We start from the raw sequence: 12839 nt of genomic DNA on the forward strand, positions 1-12839 counted from the left end.
CTCTTTTTCATACTTGGCAGGATGGCCTAGCGGTCTAATTGGTTTTTACTCCAGGACTCCGTGGGCCACTGGTTCGAGCCCTGCGGCGGGCTACTTTTTTTTTCCTTTTTTAAATTTTATTCTTGATTTTTTACTGGATCTTTTTTAGATCCAATGTGTACATTTATCAATATAAAGCATTTAATGACACACTTCAAAACATGCCAAAATCTGTGAAAAAGGCCTTTTTAAAGTGATATTATTGGCATCTAACAGTTTATAGGTGTCTATCGCAACTGTTGTTTATTTTTGGTGTTTTCACTTCATATACACTTATATTTGTTAATGCAGCATCAACATACTAAAACAATATCCCGGAAAGAGAAAAATAATTCATTTGAATATCAACCGTACTTTCGTTTGAAAACTGATCATGCATGTACGATGTGAGCCTAAATCTAGTTTTAGTGCAGATTCGTCTATACGACACAAAGACACACTTTTGTTTTACGGATCAATTCGGCTTAGAGGACTGGGTGAGTCATGTAAAATATCGAATACAAAATATATTTTTAATAAACAACTGGTAGCAAAATAAGTTGCAGATAATTGGTCAGAAACCACATTTCAACTAACTCTTTTGACCTGTTAACTCTTTTCAGCACAATTCAACAGTGAAGAATGCCCATTATATCACTTTAAGCGTCTGATAGTTAAAACGATATCAACATATTCAGCTTGTGTCGTCATATCTGGCGTAATACATTTAAAATCATACTCTACAATAATCAAAGCGCAGAAAGCATTGTCTGGTTGGGGTAGAAAACGCTGTAAACATGTGATATGTAAGTGCATAGTTCCCAAAATGTACATTTTGATTATATGAATGCCTATTTCTCATGCTAAAACTTGTTGCTGTCATGTATGGTTCTTACCTTTTCGTATAAAACCACATTATATTTTTAATATGTACAAAGAACAAGAGATTTGTTTGTCAGATACACAATGCCCCCTATTGCGCCGCTTTGAAATAAAATTTCAATATATCATTTGGAAGGTTTAGAAATTTTCTCCGATTTAAAGCTTATTACTTCCCTTGGATTGTATTTTTAACCTTGAAGACTTTTGACCTTAAAGGATGACCTTGACCTTGACCTTTCACCACTCAAAATGTACAGCTTCATGAGATACGCATGCATGACAAATATCAAGTTGCTATCTTCAGTATTACAAAAGTTACGGCCAATGTTAAAGTTTTCGGACGGACGGACGGACGAACTGACGGACAGTTCAACTGCTATATGCCACCCTACCGTATATGCATACGAAACGTGTACCATATCCGATTAAACGGACTAATATGCATCAATTGATAGTGTATCGTAACCTACTTAGTCAAAAGAAGTCCAGGCGATGGGCGATTTTGCTTTTCCATTGTGAGATGTTTAGCTGATAATTTACCAACATGTGTTGTCAAAGAAAAGTCAGATTAATGAGCAAAACACTTGTGTCGTGAGTCAATAGAAATAATTGTAGCGAAATTATTAAGTGAGATTACTACACCTGAATTTTTTGCATATACAGGCCTGTCACGTAACATTGCCGCGCCTTCTTTCCGACACAGTACCGGTATTTCAGAGGCAAAACAAGATGTGTTTGTGAAACACTATGTCCCCACATATATTTGACCTTTAACCTTGACGAATGACCTTGACATTGACCTTTCACCGCTCAAAATGTGAAGCTCCATGAGATACACACGCATGCCAAATATCAAGTTTCTATCTTCAATATTGCAAACGTTATGGCAAATGTTAAAGTTTGACGCAAACAAACCAACAAACCAAAAAATGACGTCATTTAACAGTAAACAGTGAAAATTATCGATAATGTTCACTGTTAATTTTCACTGTTTGAAGAAATGTTGTGCTTTATGTGTTCGTGTTGACATTATAAAATACCAGAGCGTCGTCTGTTAATAAACCACAGATTTAATATGCTTTTATTGCGTAAGTCAATATAAATTAGGTTGCAGCAAGGCGAAGTTAAAAAAAGGACATTGCGTTTGTAATTTTTAAGTTTTAACACAGGATAACAGTCCCACATACTCATCAGCACATCATAAGGAAAAAAGCCGTCAAGTTTGAAAAGTGATGAGATATATGTGGTTCGAATTCATGATGTTGCACATAGGATTGTTATACCCGAAGTTGCAGTTTAACCCATTAGTGCCTAATGGACTCTGCCATCCTTCTAAATTTTATCAATTTATTTCCAAAATTAGGGATGTCTACTTTATTTATTTCTATATTAATTATAGTTCTTACAGAAATTCCCGTAAGCAAACAGCGCAGATGACGCATCATGCGGCGTCTCATCTGGGTCTACGATGTTTGCCAAGGCCTATTTTCTAGACGCTAGGCATACATCGGTTAACGGTTTTCTCTGTTCATCAACGGCATACATAGGATACGATCTAAATACGTGTGATAGTTAAACTATTATAACACACATTGTGAGGAATATATTTATGTTTATTAAAGAATGAGGATATAATCATTTGATAATCAATCGGTGTGCCATGCTTAAATCAGCAGATTTATAAGTCGTAAACAAAAGGTTAAACAGAATGTCTTCTGTTAGGGACGTTAAACGGGGTTGCAGTGTATCGATGCTATGGAACGTACACTTAAAAGAACCAGGGATGCCTCTGGAGTCGAGGCGTCACCTCCATCCTGCTCGAATCCCAACTACCACCTCTGTTTGGGCGGAGAGCACATAATCAAGACCCAACTAAAGTATTGATATTATTCAAATCAGTAAAACGTATTTGGCAATATTTCAATCACATTTCAGTTGTGATATTACCAATATAGCATTATACCTAACCGCAGCATGATTATTGAACATGTACAGCAACTCAGAGGGGAGGCAATACATGACAATTATACATAATGAGGTGCAAAAAATAACATAGCATTCATTATAACTTATTAATAGTATTTGCATACTCAGCTTCCAAAGTATTATATATAAAATTTTAGTATATTTTTCTTTAATATAACATTAAATGGCTCCTTTATGTTTCGACATATCAGTAACGTATCATAACGTATGATCAGCCACAAATAAAACAATTGTCCAGAGCAAAACAATGTCTCATTGGCACCAGAGCAACGGTCTATTTCGATCCAAATGATTTATTTGGATCAAAATATGTGTTTTTTACCGTGAACGGTTAGGACGGGTCCACCCTATAGATGTACTCGTGAAGAGGCTGATGGACACAAGGCATACACTTAACCCATGTATGCCTAGCGTCTAGAAAAAAGGCCGTGGCAAACAACGTAGACCCAGGGGTCTGCGCTGTTTGCTTAAAGGAATTTCTGTTATAAATATTCTAAATATAGAAATACATATACTTGATATCCCTTATTTAAGAAATAAATTGATCCAATTTAGAAGGATGACAGAGTCCACTAGGCATAAATGGGTTAAGTTCAACAGACGGACTGTTCATCGTGTAACGCGACAATATAACCATAGTATGCCTTAAGTAGTTATTTTTGAAGTTTAGTCACATGCCTTTATGTCAGAACTACCTACGGCAAAGGGTTAATTTTTCAACTAAATGCTGTTAACATGCCAAATGATTTTGAATCTTACATGTTTGGGATTTTAAAAAAATACAATTATTCACGTGGTTCTGAGGATGGTGTCATTTATTCATCAATAATGACATTTATTTTGGTATCCACTTTTATACAATAAAATATAAAGGAAAGCAACTTAAATGCTTTATGAAAAATATTCCCAATACAGTTATAGTAAACAGCTATTTTTAACTATTCTTAAAGCTTACCATAATCGTCATTTTGCAAAGTCACCAGATAATAGTTTGCTGATCGATCTATATCGCGTGTAATTGAGAATCATGGAAGTGAACCGAGCAATGTGTAAAAAATATATATTTATGACACTCAGAAGCTATTCGTATGGGAAATCAGTATAAATATTTGATAAAAATAATGATCGATGGAAACCAAATAAAATGTGAAAAATAATGGGCGTCATTCTATGAACATTTCACCCCATTGGTGCAAAACGGTACCATGTGCCTTCTAATTTCAATGTCACATGGTACCTTTTTGCACCAATCGCGAGATTTAATAGATGTGATGACTTCATATTGTTTCAACGCAGCGTCAATTCAAACGTGAATTTTTCTAAATTGCATATAACGTACAATGAAGCCAACAAACGTTCGGACAGCTTAATAAAATATACTAATTCCCATTATATAGTTCCCATTTCAACAGCCATTATATTTATGAAATCATGGTGGATTCTGTATTATAAGCGCTTTATCTATGGCTATGCTTTTTATCTTTCCGTACTGATGCGTGGTTATCAAACTACTTAAACGAACGCCCTCGCGATTTAAATTATATGCATTAAAACTCCAGATTGTTGATTATTGGAAAATCCACAACAATATATCGTACATTCCAATATTTTACATTTGTCCGTCAAAACGTTTGAAAATAATTCAAACTCTAAACCGAAGAGCAAATAAATGGTGCATATGTTATTCATGCCATTTGTGAAATTTTAACTATTAGACAAGCTTGTGAGAAAGGTCACGTGTATTATTTTAGGCATAAGTTGGTTGAATATTAATTATGGTTGACTTTTGGTATGATTACACTCGTTTATAACTAAACATAGGTATGACACAAATTTAAAATGTTACCAGAATACGTATAATAAAACAGCCCATCATATCTAGAGCACGTTGTTTCCTGCGGATTTTATCATTGGCGAACTAAAACATTGACATTCATGTCAAACTCATCCGTTTTATTTGCGAAAACGGAAACAGCACTGATGTATGTAGTGCGTTATTTATGCAATGAAGCGATACAATATGGATCCATTACGATCTGTTAATGCCATCAAACCTGATAACATGTGCAGACCTGTTCATATCTAACATCACTTAAACATCAGATTGTTGCCAAGTTCGTTTGCATAATGTACTTTAAAGGGGCCTTTTCACAGATTTTGGCATTTTTTAACTTATTCATTAAATGCTTTATATCGATAAATGTAAACATTGGATCGTAAAAGCTCCAGTAAAAAATCAAGAATAAAATTAAAAAAAGGAAAAGAACATTGCCCGGACCAGGTTTCGAACCAGTGACCCCTAGAGTCCTGCCCGAGTCCTGAAGTAAAAACGCTTTAGCCTACTGAGCTATTCCGCCAAGTACACATGCATGACGTATTTTATACCTTATATAAGCAATCTTCGTAGTTTCACAAAATTTAACGACAAAAACAGAACTCTCCAAATTATTCAATCGTTTCGCGTTGCAACGCTTTATAATTTTTAGGTTTTAAAATCGTCAAAAGATGCATATAATGGCTATATTAGAACATGGTAAATGTTCAGTATTACTGTTTCCTCACAAATATCATAACTAAAACGAAAATTTGCGAATCTGAAACAACTTTTTTCAATTTTGTCAATTTACCAAAGCGTGAAAAGATCCCTTTAACAGATAACTATCAATCTAGAATAAGCAACGGATTTTAAATACTTTATTACGATTTTACTTTTCACAATGGTTCGACAATATAATTAAAATCATTATGATTGTATAGTTTGAATTTATATGAATTTATGCTTCTTGTTTTATAAGTATATACAATAGTGTTTTCGTACTGAACGCCTGTTCTTGATTGCATAAGCTGCACGCAGACTACTTTGTATACTGCATACAAAAGCAAGTAAACCGCGCTTGCTACAATATTACTACATCTCAAATCGACATTAACATAAAGCCTTATGTTAAAAACATCCGTAATTCCCAACCAAACATGTAGCAGCAAGCTCATAACGAAATCTTGCATACGCTAATTTTACATCTGCGACTGTGGAAGTTTTAAATTATGTTTAGTTATTATGTTATTACTCGTTAGATAATGCCAACGAAAATTTAGTACGGTTTATTTTATTCTGGGGCAAAGTGTTGATACATTGTCCTAAACATCAAAAGTGTTGATACATTGTCCTAAACATCAAAAGTGTTGATACATTGTTCTAAACATCAAAAGAAAAACAATAAAAACATCACATGTCCTTTATATATTTTATGAATATGAGTATGCCTACGACGCAAGAAGCATTATATATGTTTTTACATAACAAGAATAATATTCATAACAAAGGAGAATACGTAATATTTATGTGTACGCAAGGAGTTGATGGCATTGTATAAATTTTAGTTAAACATGTCAAATTACTATTTTAACTCTTTTAATAGCGTGGGACTATACATAGTAGGCCTACATGTCAAGATAACAATACAAATAAACACATAACAATAAATATAAGCCATATTTCTAAGTTGAATATTTTTATTTATTGTAGGGGAATTAAAAAAGGTGTATCTGTTAATATATATATATATATATATATATATATATATATATATATATATATATATATATATATATATATATATATATATATATATATATATATCCCTTGAATAAAATCAAAGATAACGAAGAGTCTTGTAGAGCGTTTCTAACTAGATTTTTTTTCATAAGATATTCCTATAGTATCCGAATATATAGAAAATAAAATGCTTATCACATTTTACTTCAAAATCAGAATCTCTGACGACTGAACTCAGGTGAACAACTGTATATAGAAGATAGCTTTAAATTGGTGTTCCATCGCACGCCGAGGTCTACAGGGGCGGTTGGTATTTCCAGAAAGTAATAACAGACGTACAGGAATATACCGAAACCGAGAATCAACACCATACCGATATTGAGGCCGATCTTCTCGCACCTATTAATATAAAGATCACGTGCATTATATATTAAAACAGAAACTTACTTAAGTTAAGTGTAAAAGTATTGTGTATATAAAAGTGAACACATGTACAATTATCACAGAGCATTTTACGTTTATATGTTCGTCGGGTAATACGTGTGTAGTTGTGGTTACGATCAAACACTGCAAATGAGAATTTCAATTACAAAAAATACATGACTCCTCATACACTACAATGTTTTGCAGATTTTTTTCGACCGTTCAGTACAGAATCGTGATGAAAAAACAAGTGTTTATTTGCACCCACGTTTACAAGGTTTACAATAAGGGCAATATAACAAATACAGAATGTATCATAAATAATATTAAGTAGAGAATATAACTTGTTTTGTTTAAGAACGTAATTTAATTATTTCTATTTGCTTTATCTAAGGTCGTATATAAATGTAGCTCTTCGCCGTTATTGATATAAACAAAAGTGTACCGAATAAGCTGGATTGCCCTTTGCTAATGAGTCAAATACCAGCAAGGGTTTTCTATGTCAACTGTATCCATCCCTTACCCAGCTATTGTAAAACTTTCCCCTTTTCTTAGCGGCTTGACCTCCAATGGCATCACAATGAAGGGTGGCACTCTCTCTTTAAAGTATCAATAATCACCAGAAGAGTATTTCCATTAACAAAGGCTTCTGTCGATACCGTAGAAAGGAGCAACTCGCTTAAGTTAATTTAGGTGTCTTTGTCACTTCTGCATCTATATCTTGGAGTAACGCACGGAGGATATTGTGAATCATCTCCTCGTGTGCAGCTGACACATGTGAATGTCTTTATTTAAACATTATTTACATGGTAAATGAAATTGCGAAGACCTATGTAGCTCCATAATATGATCACGTATAAAGCATGGGACAAATTATAGATATTTTGCAAGATATAAACTTAAATTGATTTATAATATAGTTTGATACGCCGGACCTGTTAATTAACGTCAATATTTGATGACCACATTTGACAATCTCTTGTGTTCATTCATTCCATATTAAAGGTCATTATTTTGGTGTTTTGTACTTTATTAAATATAATTTAATACAGGCAAACAGGTAATTGCACAACAATTAAATAAGGGACTGGCGATTGATAAACTCAATTGGGTAATACCTTTGTACTAATAACACATACAATAACAAATCGAAAAAAGAGAAACAATTTCACAAAAAGCGCAATGGGTTGCTTTATAACCGAAGTTATTCTGTGTGGTGTGTTTTAAGCAATACATTTGCATATCACTTACGTAATCTTCAGATCATATATCCAGTTGATTAATTGTCAGCTGAAATCGTCTATCTTTGTAAATTTGTATTTCACTTCAAAACTAGTAAACTGTAGCCTACAATTATACTTCTTATTCTAAATTTGAGCAATAAGTATTATATAACGTGTTAAATATACTTCATAATTTTTACAATTTTAGGTGGAATCCAATATGTACGACCTTCTAATGCTGCTACGCTGTAGAGGAAACACTAACTGCGTGTTGTTGGATGGAAGCGTCAAGTCTAGGATTGAAACAATTTAGGCCTCACATGGTGGTTGCAACAAGGCTATATATTGTATTAATTCTGGTAACGTTCAAAGCTGTGGTTCATAGTTTTTCTTAGCTGCTTATTTGACATAGCTGTCATAGTTTGCAGTTGATATATAGGCATTATTATGTCTGTCTGCTTCGTCTAACTCATCTGTCTTTGTCCGAACTGTTATTGATCGTTCAATGTGAGTATGGCTTACCACAAATGTCCCCGTGTGAAGAAGCTGCAGTGCCTGAAAGTTCAAAGGTAACGATTTAGGGATGATGGATCTTTTTGGACAGTTTAAGTCATCATTCTTCAGGCAATTTACCAAACCACTACTTAATAACTTTCTGATATTGGATAACTGATCACCACACTAATTGTCTGTAAATTGAACCGAAAACGCTTAAAGTAGTCAAAATATTTATTTCTGAATTTTCACCAACAATATATTGTTTGCAGCAAGATGATGTGCCATATACTTAGTGCAAATTGTTAAAGATGTTGGCTAAATGGGAATACACTGCACCACCGAACAAGAAAAAGCGCGGTGGGACAAGCTATGGAGTTTTGACCTTAATAGAAATAAATTACATTTGGAAAAATCCCGTTGTTTTGACTTAAACTGGGAAATCCGTGTTGTTGATTGTTTGCTAACAAATACTTGAAATTGAGAATAAAATTTGTTTCAATATTATTTTTAACAAGGTTCAACTAATAGAGCTACATTCGAGATTAATTAAATGTTGAAACTTATTTTGAAACCTCCAATTGGACATTGTTAGGTCACATTTGCGAAAAAAATATACTTTTTCAATTGGAAGTGGAAGTTTGTCCTCCTACCGGACCTGAATTTAAACGGAAAAAAACAACACACTGTAAATATGTTTTTACAGTTAATATGTGAAGTGCTTCATGAGGATATTCAATTACTTTTAGTCAACAAAGTACTAGGGGAATGTAGACTATAGTCAGCTTACCTTTGTGTGTATGCATTGGTTTTAAGAGCCAGGCATTTTCATTTAATATATGCAAGTCATGACATATCATATGTAAAATCATAACATACACAACATGAAGGTAATTGTAACCAGAACGATTACATAGTTTTGTAATAAATTAATGTGTTATATAACAAAATTAAGCATCCTCTTTGCTCCATTACTATATTTTGTATGAAAAGTTTTTTTTCAGTATCATACTGTGATTGTATATCTGTAATGCATTCTTATTCTTTGCACTGCCAAACTAATTGCCCATACAAATAGTTTTTTGTACATTAAATACAGTACAATTTACTGAACATCTAATCTAGCGAGCATATACTTTTCTTATAACTAAACAATGTTTGTGTTGTTTGTTACCTAATAAAGTATGAATTTTACATCATCAGTATTGTTTCGTCCGAAAGAAACAACCAGCAATTTTGAGGCAAGCACATGTAGCACAATTTTGGGAGTAGGTGAGACGCAGACATCTTGAAGATTGCTTCGTGTGCGATATTTATACCACACACTATAGTTAACATATAAGGAAAATAACGATTAAAATTAGATCAAAGAGGTCATACTAACAATAAAAAGTTATCATAGAGGCTTATATTGTGTGTGTACATAGCTTACCGTCATATATAGTTTGTGACTGCACATTTATTTAAATTATACAACACAAACGTAAAATGTTGAAAATCTGGTTAATGGTATTGATTCATATATTGTTTACTCACTCCTTTTGGGACAATTATTATTCTTTGTTGTTTTAAATGTTAATGTTTCTATTTGATGATTTTTAGCGGATATTAATACGCAGTTTAAGGTGACGCCAGGTTCAAACTTGAATGTAAATATATTTGTAATTGATTGCTTTGTAAATAACTTGACGTATTTCACGGTGGCTTCCGTTCAACATAAATTGAGTGTTTTGTTGGAAACTTATGATGTTACAAAACAAACATTATTGAAGATATATGCAGATATATTAAATCTTCTGAAATTATATTTAATAAAATACAAGCGTTGATACATGTACCTGTATATTTATTGATTTATTATGTTTTGTATTGTACTATTTGTGGTATGTATAAGCAAAAATGAAGGAAAAACATGTTTGCAGCGGTTTTGTAAGTGCACGCGTTATTTCTTTGATCATTTATATATGCATCTCAAAAGGGAGGTGATGCCCGTAATGAACGACCGTGAGTTTGTTAACAAGACGTTGAACGCATTGTAGTAGAGTATTCTGCACCGAATGTTGTTTAATGTAAATGCGAACGAACCGTGGTGAACATGAAGGTAAATTATAATTGTAGTTTTACATGTACATGTCCTTTATGCATCCAATGTCAATAGTGGATAGCAATGACATTTACCGGTAATGGAAAGAATTGCAGTCTGACATTTTTACGACAATGTAGCTTGACTTTTTTCAACTGCGCATGCGCAAAGAATTCGCTCTACGCAATGTGTACGAAAGGGACGTAACTTGCAGGGATGTCGCTCTGCACTCTTCGACAGTTACATGCATACCATATTTCGTAACTTGTAGAAAATTCGTTCTGCATTCATCTAAAGTTAGATATATACCAAATCTACATAAATTGAAGCGAATTTGATATTCACTTTTTAAAGTTAAATCTATAACAAGGCACATTTGAAGGAATTGGCTCTTCACTCTTTTACAATAACATGTATAGCAAACGAAGGTAACGTGCAGGCAATTTCATATTCACTCTTATGAAGTTGCAAAAAGCAGGGACCTATCAAACTCAGGGACCTATACAAACAATTTGTTTGTATAGGTCCCTGTATAGGTCCCTGCAAAAAGGGACGAAACTTGGAGAGAATTCGCTTTGCACTATTCTACAAACAAACAAACAAACAAACGTCCAAAGGGACGTAGCTTGCAGGGAATTCGCTCTACATCCTTCCAAAGTTACGTGTATTCAAAAGAGACATAACTTGCAGGGAATTCGCTCTACATCCTTCCGCAGTTACGTGTATTCAAAAGAGACATAACTTGCAGGGAATTCGCTCTACATCCTTCCACAGTTACGTGTATTCAAAAGAGACATAACTTGCAGGGAATTCGCTCTGCATATTTCTACAATTTCATGTATTCCAAAGGGACATAAATTGCAGGGAATTCGCTCTACACTCTTCTACAGTTACATGTATTCAAAAGGGACGTAACATGCAGGGAATTCATCCTGCATTCTTCTACAATTCCATGTATTCCAAAAGGACGTAACTTGCAGGGAATTCACCCGGCATTCCTCTACAGTTACATGTATTCCAAAAGGACGTAACATGCAGGGAAATTGCTCTACACTCTTCTGCAGTTACATGTATTCCAAAGGGACGAAACTTGCAGGGAATTCGCTCTGCATCCTTCCAAAGTTACGTGTATTAAAAAGGGACATTACTTGCAGGGAATTCGCTTTGCATCCTTCCACAGTTACGTGTATTCAAAAGGGACATAACTAGAAGGGAATTCGCTCTGCATCTTTCTACAATTTCATGCATTCCAAAGGGACATAAATTGCAGGGAATTCGCTCTACACTCTTCTACAGTTACATGTATTCAAAAGGGACGTAACTTGCAGGCAATGCACACTTCACTTCTTTGCTAGTAAGATGGTGTCACTTGCAGGAAATATAAATATATATAAGTATAATTGTACTGGTTATGATGGCTTGAAAAAGTGCACATGACAGATGTATACTCGTGTAAATCTGGTGACAACTCCATATATATGTACAACATCTGCAGTAGCAAAACAAACATGTCTGGGTCGAGTTACTAAAACCTTAGTCGCTATTCAGCCTGTTAAAACCATGAAATTAAGAAGTTTCACTTTTTGATTTGCACATATAAAAGTTAACTTTTAATAGCTTGACTGGCTATTAACGTTTTGAGCATTTCAGCCTTGGTACATATGAGCCACACTCTGTGAACAGACTGCACAGATCTGGGATGAAACTTAACGCACATGCATTAAAACCCCTTTTTCACAGAGCATGGCCAATATACGTATTTTTAGTCCCCTACCGGTTTCACCGGAGGGGACGTATGGTTTTGTCTCCGTCCGTCCGTCACACTTTTCTGGATCCTGCAATAACTTTAAAAGTTCTTAATATTTTTTCATGAAACTTGGAACATGGATAGATGGCAAATGGAAATTATGCACGTCATTTCATTTCGTTCCTACGTCAAAAAATATGGTTGCTATGGCAACAAATAGACTACTAGAAATACTGTTGAAAAGGGTGGTTTTTCTGGATCCTGCGATAACTTTTCAAGTTCTAAATATTTTTTCATGAAACTTGAAACATGGATAGATGGCAATATGGACATTATGCACGTCATTTCATTTCGTTCGGACGTAAAAAATTCTGGCTGCTATGGCAACAAATAGACTAGACATACTGCTGAAAATGGTGGTTTTCT

The sequence above is a fragment of the Dreissena polymorpha genome, chromosome 8 (assembly GCF_020536995.1).
Source record: "Dreissena polymorpha isolate Duluth1 chromosome 8, UMN_Dpol_1.0, whole genome shotgun sequence".
NCBI classification, from domain to species: Eukaryota; Metazoa; Mollusca; class Bivalvia; order Myida; family Dreissenidae; genus Dreissena; species Dreissena polymorpha.